The sequence below is a fragment of the Giraffa tippelskirchi genome, chromosome 6 (assembly GCF_054371585.1).
Source record: "Giraffa tippelskirchi isolate mGirTip1 chromosome 6, T2T-mGirTip1v1.2.pri, whole genome shotgun sequence".
Classification (NCBI taxonomy): Eukaryota; Metazoa; Chordata; class Mammalia; order Artiodactyla; family Giraffidae; genus Giraffa; species Giraffa tippelskirchi.
This window is the reverse complement of record NC_137280.1, coordinates 155234909-155250983: the sequence shown is the minus strand read 5'-3', so window position 1 is coordinate 155250983 and position 16075 is coordinate 155234909. Positions and strand designations below refer to the sequence as shown.

The window sequence follows — 16075 nt, the reverse complement described above, 5'->3', positions numbered from 1 at the left end:
TGGTTGCCTACTCTGTGGATATTACTTCATTCCTTGTCAGGTTCTAGATCAAAGAATAAGAAATCAGATTTCATGGGGTTGAGTATAGGCGTTATTACATATTAGATGTGAAATCTCAAGTGAGTTATTTAACCTTACTTTTTATTCACTATTTGTTTCTAATCACAAAGTGATTGATAATAGTAGTAGTATGTTGATAGCAGTATGCATGTCATATGGTTGATGAGAATAGGCTGAGTTCCTAAAGAGCATATTTTTAGCACTAAGTAAATATGCTTACTAAACATCATAATGACCCATCATAATGCTCACTAACCTCTGTTTCTTTCAGTTCAACATTGGTAGTTATCCTTTCTGTTTTTACCTAGCTGCTAATTGGATTTTTAAATGTTATGAGTTTTTTAAGTAGATTTTTTTCTTATTTCAAAAAAGCACAGCACAAAATTTTAGGAAACATTACAAAATAAAGATAAACACGATGAAGAATATTTAAATATTCTGATTACTACCTATCTAGAGATGACTATTCTTGATCTCTTTGCATATACCTTTCCAGATCTGTCTTTTCTTCTCTTCAACTCTAGAAAGAGCTTATAGACTATTTCCTGCTTTTTCATTTAATACAGAAATTTGATATGATCCAACAGCATTTATGTATGGGCTCTATGCTTACACATTTTAATGATCTCCTGTAAAGAGTTAGTTCAACATCAAGGTTAGGGAGAACAGGGTAAGGATGGAAGGTAGGTCTTTTGAAGACCCGTTAGTGTGTACTGACGTGCCTCTTGAGTTTCCTAACCCTGGGTCTGGGAAGAAAATTGCCAACAACAATATCACTTTGTGGCCCACATTCAGAATATAATTACAGAGTCTCCATGTTTGTGTATCTTTTGGATTAGTTATACAGTTAAGCAGATCATCCTTTATTTTTTCTTCTCAGGTAACAAAACTGAGAGTTTTTATCTTGTTGGAACTAAGTTCTAAACTGCTCATATTAAGGAGGAATGGAAATCGTATGTATATAATGCTTATGATAATGTAGGTTAATTTGTAGACAGTCCCAACCCAATGACATGAACCTTAAAGAAGGGTAATATACTATTAGTGATGTTCTAGATTGGGGTAATATTATTGAAAGGATATTAGGCAATGTCAATAAAATTTTCTGAAGCAAACACTTACTTTAAGGTTATATTCCCAGTATAAGCACCATTTATGTTTATTTGTGTAAAACAAACATAAGAGTACTGATTTGTAAATTTCAGAAAGGATACAAAAGAGTGAGCTAACAGTGGGCTTTCCTGGTGGCTAGGATGGTAAAGAATCTGCCTGCAATGCTGGAGACCTGGGTTTGATCCCTGGATTGGGAAGATCCCCTGGAGAAGGGAATGGCAACCCACTCCAGTATTCTTGCTTGGAGAATTCCATGGACAGAGGAGCCTGGCGGGCTACAGTCCAAGGGGTCGCAAAAAGTTGGATACGACTGAGTGAACTTCACAACAGTGGCTACTGCTAGGGTTCAAGAATGAAATGCAGAGAAGGGATCCAGGTTCCCTGTTTTGCATGTGGCTATCCATTTTTTTCCCTAGAACAAATACTGTTTTTAGAATTAGGAAAAATGTTGAATTTTAACATAATGCTAAAAAGTGGTAATTAATAGTTTAGGTTCTTGATTTAATTCTGTTGCCAGAATTCACATGCTCTGAATATAGGCAATTGTTTTGATTTTTTTTTCTAAAAATGAAGGTGCTTAGATCACAAGTGATCAATAAAATGAAGTGTTGTTATTATTAACTTGAAGTCTAAGGAAAAAAATCTTTATGTTCATGTTTGTATACAATATAGACTGCAACAACAGAATGACAGTGATATCAGTGTGTGAAATGTTACCTGGATTTTACCTCTTTCTAGCCAAATTGCTGGTGAGATATGCTACCTCAGTTTTCTAAAAGCTTTATTTCTATTGCAAAGGTTTTATTATTTTAAAATAATTGTCATCATTGTATTTCTTGTGCTAATAGAACTTATGTATAAGTTCATTCAAATGTGAATATGATACTCTTTCCCCATATATATGCATATATTTGTGTGTGTGTGTGTGTGTGTATATATCCTACTGTGAACCAGGTATTATTCTAGTACTTGCTATCATTGACTCAAACAATGATTCATATGTTGTTCATCCACTTAATTTTCCAAGAGGCTGAAATTATCCAAGGATGAGAAGGTAGGCAAGACATAATAATACTAAATAATTGACCTCTAGTCAGAGAATGAAAAGAACTTTTGAAAAAGAAAGAACTTGAAGCAGCAAATAGAAAGGTGAAGGAAAACGGGGGCAAGAGAAATCATTCCAACGTGTATAGTTTCTTATTTCTGCATCCATGCTGACTACATGTGAATCTTATTTTGCCCTTGTTATTCTATGCCTTTACATTCTGGAACTTCAGTAAATTTCAGTTTTTCATAAATAAAATGAGGCTTATTAACAATATCAGCAAAATTTATCATAGGCATATTATGAAGATTAAGTGATATAATACCCATAAAGCACTTAGTATAATGTTTGGTACATAGGCACAAAAATATTAAGTAATATTTCTATACAATAATGAAATGTTCTAACATTGGCTGAATTATGTAATGATAAAATCAAAGGATATATGAAGTATGAAAATTTAAGCAAGCAAGCAAATACATCAAATTGTTTATCAGGAAGCTATCTACGGAGAGTGGCCTATCAAAGTAATTTATGTTTCTTCTAAGATTGTTTTATCTTTGGATAAACAATATAAATTCTGAAATGTTAGAGATCACCTGAAATTAGAGCATTCAGCAGCTATTCTATAAAGTGTTGCTTTCATGTGAAAATATTACTGTAAAAGATAAATATGAAATCATTCACATTTTATAAAATTTAATCAAGATCTAAATCAGACTTGTAAAATATGACTTACATTCTGTAAATTAGATATATGTCTCTATTGCTTATTTTTAGCTGAAAAAGGACTAGTTTTAATTTTTGTGATTTCTTTCCTCCACACACCAAATAGAGGAACATGTATAGTCAGGTTCAGTGGCACAGTTTATAAACATGTTATTTAATGAAATGATTGACTGCTTTAAACATTCTAGCAGTAAATAGTTGGGGCTGCCCTTAAAACAGTGCAATATATTGCTTCAACTTTTGCATGCTGGAGTTTGAAACTGTCATTTTACTGCTGTCTTAAATTAACACTTTTAAAAAGAAGATTCTAAATAAAACACAAAATTAGACTTTGCTAATTTTTTCTCTAATTTTAGCATGACATACCCTTTCTACCTGAAAAACATAATTAAATGAGTTATGTAATGATTGATAAAATGTCCTGTTGTTTCTTGAGTCACTATGCTTAATAAGTGATCAATATAGCCAATTTGTTTTTCTACTCATTTTCTCTGGAGATTATGTTTCTCTTGTGGCTGTGCAGCTTTACATTTAGAAACAAAATAATTCACAGTCTAAGTCTAAAAAAGAAGGCAATGTGAATCTTCCACCATTGCATATGGCACTGGATTTCATCTTCTTTGTAGCAGCTGATTTGTAAAGTCAGTGTGAGTTTGTGTTCTTGACAAGGATTGATGGACTAAGTGTTATCATCATGATGTACTGCATTATTTATATACAGCAGCCAAATTATATCTTTCAGTTTGCCCTTTGCTGTCAACTGAAGAACTATGATAGTCTCTGAAAGAACAACGCACTAGGTTTAGAATTTTTTCATAATTAGAAAAATACATAATCTCAGAGCATAACATACAATAAGCTATCTTATTTATGCATTAAAAAAAAATCCAAAGCTGTCAGGTGTCACTCTTTTGTTTTGCTGACCTCCATCACCCCTGTCTGGTAACACAACAATCCTAGGTCAGGGTCTTCTTCCTGCCTGAGCACTAGCTATGGTCCTCTAACCAGATAACAAGGTTGGGTACATGTGGCTGCTGTCAATTCCTGACTCCAAGCCCAGCTGGGCCCTACTACTTTCCCTCGGGCATTTTTCTATGCTTTCCGGGCAGCAACCTTCTATTTACTGCAAGTATATTTTACTTACATTCTACTCTTCTCAAGCCCATGACCCCATCATATTTTCAGCAGCCCTGCTACACAGAGAAGACACCAGAAAACTCCCTCAATTTGTCTAAAGCATCTGTAAACATATAGACATCCAGGTTGTATTTTATCAGCTCCCTCCTTGTGCCCAAGTTGATTCCTTCCACATATATCTGAAACCCATCCTCACAGTGTTCCTTCATAGCTCGGTTGGTAAATTATCCACCTGCAATGCAGGAGACCCTGGTTCAATTCCTGGTTTGGGAAGATCCGCTGGAGAAGGGATAGGCTACCCACTCCAGTATTCTTGGGCTTCCCTTGTGGCTCAGCAGGTAAAGAATTCGCCCGCAATGCGGGAGACCAGAGTTGGATCCCTGGGTTGGAAGATCCCCTGGAGAAGGGAAAGGCTACCCACTCCAGTCTTCTGACCTGCAGATTTCCATGGACTGAATAGTCCACGGGGTCACAAAGAGTCGGACACAACTGAGTGATTTTCAGACCCTTCTGAGCATTTCCTTCTCTACTGTCCCTTTAACTTCTTTTCTGATAGCTGCTTCCCATCAGCGCCAAAACACTATCGGTTTTCTGCCATTTTAAATACATTTCCAACTCTATCCCATGCAATTTTCATTTGGATAGCATTTTATTTGAATAAAATGATCAGACACCAATCTTTGGCATGGGGAGAATTTGGTGAATAAGTTGAAATGATTCCAAACTTAAGAGAGTTTACAAGGTAGAACCATGTATCTACTTCTAGATTATGTTTCCAGAAACACCTCTGAGAATTTGTGTTTGTATTTCCATGATTTAAAAGATCGACTTTATGCTAACTTCTCAATCTCTAAACTGAATCTTTCTCCACAGGTTCAAATCCATAAAATTATCTTCTCACTAAATATCTCCAAGTGGATGGCTATAGATATTTTCGTCCAAGCATTTCCAAAACAGAAATCTTCACTCCCCTTCATCACCATCACCAAACTTGCTCCTTAGACCATATTTTCTATCAAAATGAAAGGTAGAGTTTTTTGTTAAATTTTAATATGAGTTTCATCCTTAGTTCTCATTTTCTTTTCAGCCATCCCATTGCCTCTATGAATATCCTCTCTTCATATGTCTTTTGGGATCCACTTCTCTCCGTTTACTATTTAGTACTCCAAGGCAAGTCAGCAGTCCCTTGTGCCAGACTAAAATTTGCCACTTCCTTACTGGTCTGTCACCCTTAGACTTTACCTCTTGTAATCCGTTCTCCACATTGCTTCCAGGGTGAATTATCATGTCAACCTTCTGATTAGACTCCTAAATGGCTGTCCTTTATACTTAGAAATGCCCAGACTCCTTAAGAAAGTGAAGTCACTCAGTCGTGTCCGACTCTTTGCTACCCCGTGGACTGTAGCTGACCATGTTCCTCCATCCATGGGATTTCCAGGCAAGAATACTGGAGTGGGTTGCCATTTCCTTCTCCAGAGCTTCCCAGTCCAGGGATTGAACCCAGATCTCTTGCATTGCAGGCAGACGCTTTACCGTCTGAGCCACCAGGGAAATCCCAGACTCCTTGCGAGTGTCTTAAAGACAGTGTACACCCAGGGCAACGCCTATTCTTCAGCCTTGCCTCTTGGCATTTCTGTTCTCTCTCTTCTGTCTAGCTAAAATGAGTTTCATCCTGTTTCTTAAGCAGGACTCTGGCTCTGCTCCCTACATTTGCACATGTGTTCCCTCTGCAGGGGATCTCTGGGCCACCCCTTTGCCTGGCTGCTTTCCATTAATCCTCTTGTTTTGAATTGAAGATCACTTGTCCTGGGAGAGCTTCCTAACTCACAGGGCAGAGTTTGGTGCTGCTCTCTCATGATCCTTTGGCACCAGGAGTTTCTCTTCTCATAGATCTAACATGCCGTGGTAACTACCTGTCAACTTATCTATGTCTTTTATTAGACTCTATAAAGAACAGGTGATTGTCTATCAGGGGCCCCATAATATGTGCAGCAATTATCACTTAATGTCATGTAAATGGGCTTCAGTTAATATTAACTTGATGGATATTCTTCACAGGTAGAAATAATATAGTCAAAAAATACTTGGGAATTCCATGATATGGTTGAATTAGCTGGTGATTTATAAGGTTCCAGCTAATTATTCTATGGAAATTCAATATATGTTTGTAGTAAGTAGTATCTGTTCTGTTCTCCCTAACATGCTGTGTGCCTTTATTTTCAATTTGCTGATTCTGGCTTCCTGCAGGTATTTTTTTTTAATGACTCATACTGAACTACCAAGAAAGCTAGTCTAATAAATTCTTTCCTCTTTTGCCTTCCTCTCATTGAAGACAGGAAAATACAAACTTTCTTCCTTCCTCCTTTCTTTCCTTCCTCACATTCTCTTATTTGTGTTCCTTCTTCTTTAATAAGTTGAAAAGTTTGGATGAGCTTTAAGAAATGCAGAAGTCTATTTTCCAACCCCAGTGATTCTGACTTAATTGGACTGGGCATCAGGAATTTTAAAAACTCCCCTGTGATTCTAATATTCAGCAAAGTTTGAGAACCACTGGGTTAGATCATCTCTAATGTCCCTTTCAATTCTAAAAACTCTAGATTTTGTTATTTTAAGGGACTCTCTAGAGTGTTTTAAAATACAAAATATGCCAAAAGCCTTTTTCAAAATGTAGAGCCCAAAATATTTTTATATTTTCATGCAATTAGCCTTGATTGAAGCTGTGTGGTAAAGGATGTAAAATTCAAATAGTCAACACTCAAAATTATTGCTGATTTCCTTCTAACTCTCTTCAATACTGTATTTCCCTCACATTTAAAAAGTTATCTAAGAAGAAAAAAACTACCTTTAAAAATAGTAGGATAAACCACTGGCTAACAGCTAAGAAGGACTTCCCTGTTGGTTCAGCAGTAAACAATCTTCCTGCAATGCAGGAGACATGGGTTCAATCCTTGGGTCGGGAAGATCCCCTGGAGAAGGAAATGACAATCCCCTCTGGTATTCTTGCCTGGGAAATCCCTTGGACAGAGGAGCCTGGGGGCCTATGCCAGGAGTCCAGGGGGGTGCAGTGTCAGACAGGACTTAAAGACTAAACAACAAAAACAACTAAGAAACATCCTGCTTTAAATTGGCTTTAGTGTAGCCCTGAATGAGTCTACAGAGTTTCCTTGTTCATTCATTAGACTTGTGTCTTCCATAGCTCCATGTGGTCATTTGGGAGTCCTGTGGACATCAAGGTATTAATTTTTCTTTCATTACAAGTGCATCACATGATTTTTTCCAGTGAAATGACAGATCCTCTCAACACAAATATTCTTTTATTTTTAATTAGTTTATTTTCTATTTTTTAACTTTACAAATATTCTTTTTTTTTTTTTTTAATCTTATTTCTTTCTCTCCCAAATTGCAGGATGGCCTGAAGCATCAACTAAAATTTGTTTTTAAAGCACAAATGAAGCTAACAATCCCATCAAACCTTTTGAACTGTGTTTTGTTTTGTTTTTTTAATTTAAACTGTCCACATTTTTAAGCTTGAGCTTGCGAAGACTTTAAAATAAAAGTCTGTGCATCAAATTCATTAGCGCATACAACAAATAAAATTGTAGTATTCAGCATAAATGGTCTCTCAAGAGGCACCAAAGTAAATTCAGTCCTACTGTTGATTCAAAAGTGACATTTATTTTGTTCTGTACAATTTCACTGGCAGTAAGTCATAAGGGTGCTAACATTTGTGAGTTTTACCAGGTTGACTATGCAAATTCTCCTGAACTTTATCTCATTTTAACTAGAGTTATTGCTCACTTGTGTATGAGAAGTGGCTCATTTTGCCAAGTACTCTGTTTACAGGTTGGTTCAAATTCTAACTTGTGCAATTGAAGACAAAGCTTTTGTTTTCTTTCAGTTTTAAATGAAGTGATAGTATAGCTGCCAAGTTCAGTGGAGAGCAATAAACTGAAGATGAGGTTGTCCTGGTTGTGGAGCATGAATTTAAATGGTCTCTTATATCTCACTATGGTTCTGATTTGCATTTGTCTGGTGATTAGGGATGTTGAGCATCTTTTCAAGTGCCTGTTGGCCTTCTGCTTGTCTTTTTTTTTTTGTAAAATGTCTACTCAGGTCCCCTGTCTATTTTTCAATCAGGTTGTTTGTTTTTTTGTTTTTAATATTAAGTTGTATGAGTTCTTTATGTATTTAGGATAGCAACTTCTTATCAGATATATCATTTGTAAATATCTTTTCTCATTCAATAGGTTGGCCTTTTCATTTTGTTGGTGGTTTCCTTTGCTGTGCAGAAGCTTTTTACATGGATGTAGTCCCATTTGTTTATTTGTGCTTTTGTTGCCCTTGGCTGAGGAGACATAACCCCCGAAATTGTGCTAAGAATGGTGTCAAAGGGCTGAGAGCCTGTTTTATTCTTGGAGTTTTATAGTTCCAGGTCTTGCATTTAAATCTTTAATCCATTTTAAATTTATTTTTTATGTATAGTGTAAGGAAGTAGTCATTTCATTCTTTCCTATGTAGCTATCCAGTTTTCCCAACATTGTTTATTGAAGAGGCTGTCTTTCCCCCAATGAATATCCTTGCTTCCTTTGTCATAGATTAATTGACCATGTAAGCTTGGACCTAGAGGGTGTTAAGCTAAGTGAAATAAGTCAGACAGAGACATAAAATATAATACGATTTCACTAAAATGTGAATCTAAAGAATGGAACAAATGAACAAGGAGAGTTCCTTGGTGGTCTAGTGATTAGGACTCTGAGCTGTCACTACTAAGGTCGGGGTTTGATCCCTGCTCAGGGAACTAAAATCCCACAAGTCCCATAGTACAACCAAAGAATCAAAAACAAGTGAATAAACAAAACAGAAACAGACTCAGATACAGAGAAGCAACTGGGGGTTGCCAGAGGGGAGAGGGGTGGGAGACGGGTGAAATGTGTGAAGGGGATGACGAGGCGCAAACTTCTAGCTATAAAAGAAGACAGTCACGGGGAAGTAATATTACAGTATTGGGAATATAACCAGTAATATTATAATAACTCTGTGTGGTGACATGTGGTAACTAGACCTGTGATGATTTTGTAGTGTATGAAAATACTAAATCACTATGTTTGTTGTTCACTTGACACTAATATAATAATATTTGTCAATTATAATTCCATTAAAAAAGATCCAAAGTAAAACAAACAAAATATAGTCTCCATTTACTTTACCACATATAAATATGTACTGTGACAATTTTTACATTTAGTTTGCAGAGATGTGGAAGAAGTTAATATTAATATCTTGTGTTAGTGTAGCTATATGCTTTAGAGATATGTTACTACTTTTTTGTTTTTAAATTTGCTTCTGTATACAAATTTTCTTTCAGAAATGAGAGGGCAGGGATGAAGGTACAGATATATTGTAGGTGGCTTCTTGGATTGCTAAAGGGACAAAGGAAATGGAGATGCATGCATTCAGCCGAATAAATTATTCATATATTTACAACACTATGTTAATAAAGTACTGTGTAACTATATTAACATCTAAAAAATAGAAATACAGTAATAGATTTTCAGTAGATGTTTGATAATATAGTAAGAGTTGGCTTAGAAGAAATGTCCTTGATTATCATAAGGACAGAGAATCAAATGTGGGGCTTTAGTTATAACTTGGTTCCTGCTAAAACTGTTGCTGACAAAAAACATTTAGTGACACTTTATCACTGTATTCTGGACACTCTGGCCTCTTTCGTATTGCTTGAATTCATCACTCTCTTGCTTATCACTCAGGCCACACACTTGCTATCCCCTCTGCCTAGAAGACTCTTCCTTGGGTTTTAACATGACTTGCTAATGTTCAGCTTCAGCTCAAGTGGCACCTCTTCAAAGAAGCCTTTCTTGACTGGGTATCTTAAGTAAATAGTGGTATTTACTGCCTTTTTCATCAGTTTCTCAGCAGTTTACCATCCCCCCACCCCTAGCATGGCTTTTGTTACGGTGGACAATACCTTGCTTATTTGTCAGTTTTTTGTGTGCATCCTCTCCACTATACTATGAATTTCAGGAATGCAGGATTCATACGTGTCTTCATCTAGGCAACATTCCCAGTGCCTGACGTTTGGTTCCTGGAGTATCAGTACATGATAACCGAGTCAGGGTTTTTCTGATTTGTAAACTCGAGATAAGCAGTAATATGTAAAGAAAACTCAGTGCATAAACCATGCTAGAGTTACATACCAATGAGGCAAATTAGCTGTTCTGTCCACTTGATTCCCAGATTAGTGCCAGCATAGGATTTTCTCCTTTTCCCTACATCAGAAGTTGCATGGCTGTATACTGAGCTCACAGGAAAACACAACCACAATCATAATGGCACAAATTTTAGTGTTGTTTTTTTTTTTTTCTTTTCTGCACTGTCTTCTGTAGTGCTGTATTTTATAGATTCATACACACTTTGTGATTTTGGCTAAAACATCAGGCAATTGATAATAAAGTAAAATAAGACAGTCCCTAAATCATTTTGAACAGGAGGTGACTGGCAACAGGTGATGGGTCAGTGAGAAGAATGAGGAGGACGCTGAGCACAGACAGGATGGTCCCAGTCCAAACAGAACTCTGGAGAATGGGGAGAGAGAGCAGGCAAATGAGAAGTTAAATTTAGCCTGCAATGATTTCTTGCCCCTGGGAAAAATAATTGCTGCATTCGATTGCCAAAAGGCAAATCGGCATCAGCTTAATTTGCCTGAGTCTGCCATAAACTGCAGATGGAATCATAAAACATAGTTAGATTCAAATTAAACACATCTGTCCTAATCTAAAGCAGGTGAGGCCAGCCAGCCAAGAAGCATCAAGGTATAACACTGCACACAGATTACAATCTGCAGAGGTATATTTTAGGAACCTGCTGACAATGAAATAAAGAACCATGAATGCATGTCTTGTCCTGTTTTTCCTTTCCTGAGCCTTTCTTCTTGTACCGGTTGCCATCTTAGTTATAAAAGACTCTACCAACGCATCCACTGGGAAACAAAGAGACAACATAACACTGACTTGAAATCCAGAAGGCAGTTGCATTTTAATCAGGATTCTTAAACTGATGCTTTTTCAGATTAACTGAAATGACAGAGAATCAGAAGTCCCTGAAGTACATTTGAATTAGACTTGAAATTTTAGCCAGAAAGGATTTCTACTTAAGGTATCAGCCTTAAAATTAAAACATGCTTACTCCTTGGAAGGAAAGCTATGACCAACCTAGACAGCATATTAAAAAGCAGAGACATTCCTTTGTCAACAAAGGTCCATCTAGTCAAGGCTATGGTTTTTCCGGTAGTCATGTATGAATGTGAGAGTTGGACTATAAAGAAAGCTGAGCGCCGAAGAATTGATGCTTTTGAACTGTGGTGTTGGAGAAGACTCTTGAGAGTCCCTTGGACTGCAAGGAGATCCAACAGTCCATCCTAAAGGAGATCAGTCCTGGGTGTTCATTGGAAGGTCTGATGCTGAAGCTGAAACTCCAGTACTTTGGCCACCTGATGGGAAGAACTGACTCATTGGAAAAGACCCTGATGCTGGGAAAGATTGAGGGCAGGAGGAGAAGGGGACGACAGAGGATGAGATGGTTGGATGGCATCACCGACTCAATGGACATGAGTTTGGGTGAACTCCAGGAGTTGGTGATGGACAGAGAGGCCTGGCATGCTGCAGTCCATGGGGTTGCAAAGAGGCAGACATGACTGACTGACTGAACTGAATTGAACTGAAGGTATCAGCCTACTGAGATAGTGGGTGTAGATAAAAGAAAGAAAGCTAAGATACCCTGGTTTTGACCAAAGTAACTGTGTAACTTATCCAAACCAGGACAGCTTTGACAGTGAAAGAGGACCTTGGTACCCATGGAGGTGCATGGCTCCAATATCCTTTCAAGAAAGAACAAGCTGTTTGGCTGCAAAGAATGCACTTAGCTTCCACCGACTTTCTTTGGTAGCACTTTCTTCATGATCCCATTAGAGCCTTAGAGCCTCATTCTGCCTGGGCCTCCTCCTACCAAAAACTGGGCAAGTGTCTGGTCATTTCTTCCTTTGGGGGATTCCTCTAAAGGGTAATCTTTGCTCTGGAGCTCCCAGATAGATTAGTTAAGACCGTCACTTCTGCATTGTAGACTGAGACTCCTAGGCTCTGTGCTCCTTCAGTGACCTCCCCACCCACCTCCCACCACCCATTTCTTGTCACAGGTGTCAGATGTGCATCACAAGATGCAAGCTTTTCCAGCCCTTTTCTGTTGCTTCCTCATTTTTTCTTGGGTATAACTTCTTAATAAACTTGCTATACTCTCTGTCTTCACGGAGAACCCAGCTGACACAGGGGTGACATTAATAAATAGGTGTGGGGAAACAAATATATAACACAGCCTCTAATCACCCTAATTGTGTTTGGGTTCTGTTGTGCCCATCTAAAATTTGGTTTTTGGCTGACATTATCCATCTATCAGAGGTACGTGCGGGGGCCTTTAATTAATCTCGACATACCAGAGATATGTCAGGCAGTCCTCGACACATTAGACCCTAAGTGAATAGACTGGATACACATACTGTTGTGGAAGAGGCTTATCACTGTTTTCCTCCTCTTCCTCTCTCGAAGTTCTTCCATCTTTATTCCCATTTATTTGTTAGTGTTGCCCAGGGACTTCTCCTCCCCTCTCCTTTCCCCTTGGCTCTGCTTCCCTCCCCTCCCTTGAATGACTCTGGATTACAGTATTCACATCCGTACCTAACAATCCATGTTTTATCAAATGCTCTTCAATTCCATATCTGATCATTCAATACCTTTATAGGACATTTTCATTTTGGATACTCTGCAGACTTCTTAAACACAAGAATTCCTTTCACAGTGAATCCATTATATTTCCTCATGAAAGATGGCCTTACAGTCATGCAGGCAGGAGCTCTAGAAACCAATCCAGAATTTTTGCTCTCCCTCAACACACACGTCAGTTTGGTCACAATGCCCTCTTAGTTCTACCAGCACATTTCAGTCAAATCTATTACCTCTTTTCTACGTTTCAGAAAGACACTGAGTAGATATCAGTAATGGGGCTAAAATATGGGTTTTCACAGTATTAACGTCTTAGAAATAAGTAATAAGCAGAAAGAACAAAAAGTACAAGGGAGAAAACAGGTCAGCTGAAGAGCAGCTGGTGTCTGCGAGCTATGATGAGAGGTAAACAGACCATCACATCTCACTGTGATCACAGAAGCATCGTATGACTGGCAGACACACCTATGGAGAATCAACTAGATTAAGTATTATCACCTAGCAAGGGTAGGACAAGTGCTAAGAAAGGTTTCTTAGGACAACAAAGCTCTCTGTGATGGTGGGTTAACCAAAGGGACCAGACATGGTGGTCTCATGTAACTCTGGGTAAGCTCACATAAAGGAACCTGGCTGTAGGAGTGAGAGGGATCAGAGTGAGAGATCTTGATTTTGGATAAATATATAAATATAGCCTGTATTCTTGAGAACCTGTAAAATACTGTTCATGCCTTGCCTTTCTCCTGTGGAGATCTCTCCTGTCAGTGTAAATAAATCAATATAAACACCTACAATGTTCCTTGATCTGTTGACATTGCTGCAACAACAGATCCTTGTCTGGGGAATGTAGAACTCCTCTTTCTGTAGTATTCACAATGCACAGAAATATGACTGACATCTTATCAAAAAAAGCTTTGGTGTTAATACTCATCTTTATGCAGTGTAGAGAGTGAGCAGATGGCAGTGTTGTTAGTCTGACTGTACAAAGCTGTGCTTCTTTGCTCACACTGAAGAAAGACAGGCAGGATTACACTTTTAAACTAGTAATTAACTTTCTAGACAACCTCAACAATAATGCCTTGTTTCTAATGGGGCAGGTAGTAATTTGGGGGGACTATCATTTCCTATCTTATTAGCTAGCATTTATTAACTGGATTGAGTTTAAATGGTGCTTACATTGCTTTCCTTGTCCATAGCTACCTCTAAAGAGAGTTAAGTAAGTCGTCATTTTTTATGGGACTACCTCAGAAGATTCATGCGTAGTCCTTTTGCCATCAGCCTTGACTCCTCCATTTGATTCAAAAAAATATTGCCTGAGTCAGCATTCCAGAACACCAATGTGAGCACATACTTGCCCATATGTAAAGTCCTTTTATGATTTTTCAATGCTTACAGAAAAACTTCAGAACTTGGGATACAGCATACAAGGCCTTTATCTAGATGACCATGCTAACCTTTCTGAGCTCATTTCTTTCTACTCATCATACTCTTCTATGCTTTAATTATAGTGGCCTATTTGAAGTTCTTGGGATGAGCATTGATGTTTTTCCTTCGTATATGTTATTTTCTTTTCCTGGGATGTTTTTTTCTTCTGCATCACTGAACAGCACTGCATCCATTTAGAAGTCTCCTGTGAGCCTATGATTTGGATCATGTATACTAATCATAGTTCTTATTACCATGTGCTGTAATTGTTTCTATCTTTTTCATCTCCTGTAGTGGGATCTGTACTCATTGATCATAAGGACCGTCTTTATATATGTCTCTTATGTTACCACTTGGTGCCTATCATTAAACAGGTACTCGGAGAATAGATAGATGGATGGACAGATGAAGGGGTGGTTGAATGACTCACTAGCTGGATATATAAAGAGATAGATAAATAATCTATTGAAGTATCTTTACCAGTCATCAGCCTCCACTTTCAAACACACTTGATAGATAATGCTGCCAGAATAGTCTTCTTAAAATATATCTGACCATGTTAAAACTTTAAAATACATGTTAAAAACGTTTGTTGTCTCCTCAACTGATAATTGGTGATGTCACTTTTTAATCTCCCCTGATCTGACATATTTATACTTTCTCAGTCATTGCCAATGAAATACTCCAGGTTCAGCTATGCTAAATTCTGTGGTAATCCCAAGGCATATCCTTTCGTTCATTTATTAACTTATTTCAGGACTCTTTTTCTAATATCTGATCCAGTGTTAATGACGGATTTTAGTCTATCATGTTAGTGTAGCTAATGACCTGCTTTATAAAGTTCACAAATATCTTAACATCCATTTTCCTTTTTTGTAAAGTTTTAGAGCAGTTAGTCTGGAAAAGAGATGCAATAATTCAGGAGAAAACTTCTGTAGGGGAATAAAGTTCCTACGAAGTACCAAGTAGTAAGAAAGTTGGGGCCCTGCTGCTTTTTTTTTTTAATTTTGAAAAGCTTCATTCCCTTTTAATCCAGGAGATGGCACCTTCACCTATAAAGCTCCTTTAGAAGTTGTACGGGCTTTTCAGAATCTGATTCACATTCTCTTTGTAAAGCTACACCCATCACTCTCTGAAGCCTTTTAATCACTCCATACCTAAGCAGCACTACTTTGGATCTGTCAGGCTGCTCAGGGATAATATCCTTAAGATTTCTAGAATCTCTTTCTATTTAGCTGAGAGATTCTTTCAGGCTGCACTTCAGTTACATGAAATGTTTTCACACAGGTCTTGTAGCTACATCCTTCATCTGATATTTATGTTGAAGCCATGTCTTTCTGACAAAGCTCTGGATTTGATCTTTCACTGGTTTGAGAAGCTGGGGTTGAGCAATTGTTTTGTTTTCTATCATAAGTCCTGGTGCCTCCCTATTCCTTTACTTTCAAACTCATCAGTTCTTTATTTAGCATGTCCCTTTCTTATCATACCTTATCAAATACAGTTATTAAGTGACACTTTTACATTCTGTCTACAAATGTCATTACTCATCTACAAAAGTTTATTAGGTACATTTTCTTTCACCAAAGTTTCCTCAAGTGATCGTCTTACCAACTGCATCTCTCTGTATAGCACAGAGAACCCATTTTCCCAGCCTCCTCTAGCCATTCTTTCAGTACCTTTCCGGATTCCATCCACTCCCTATATTAAAGCCATGGCCACATGTTTTCAGTTTTGGTTACTGCACAAGTTATTTCTCTTTCCTTGCATGTTTCCAGTCAGT

At 37.6% G+C, this 16075-nt stretch overlaps 1 protein-coding gene across 24 annotated transcripts in view; it reads left to right on the top strand.

Moving 5' to 3' along the window:
- EDIL3 (EGF like and discoidin domains 3) overlaps positions 1-16075 on the top strand; it is a 1139470-nt gene that overhangs the window by 753495 nt on the left and 369900 nt on the right. The window lies entirely within an intron of this gene.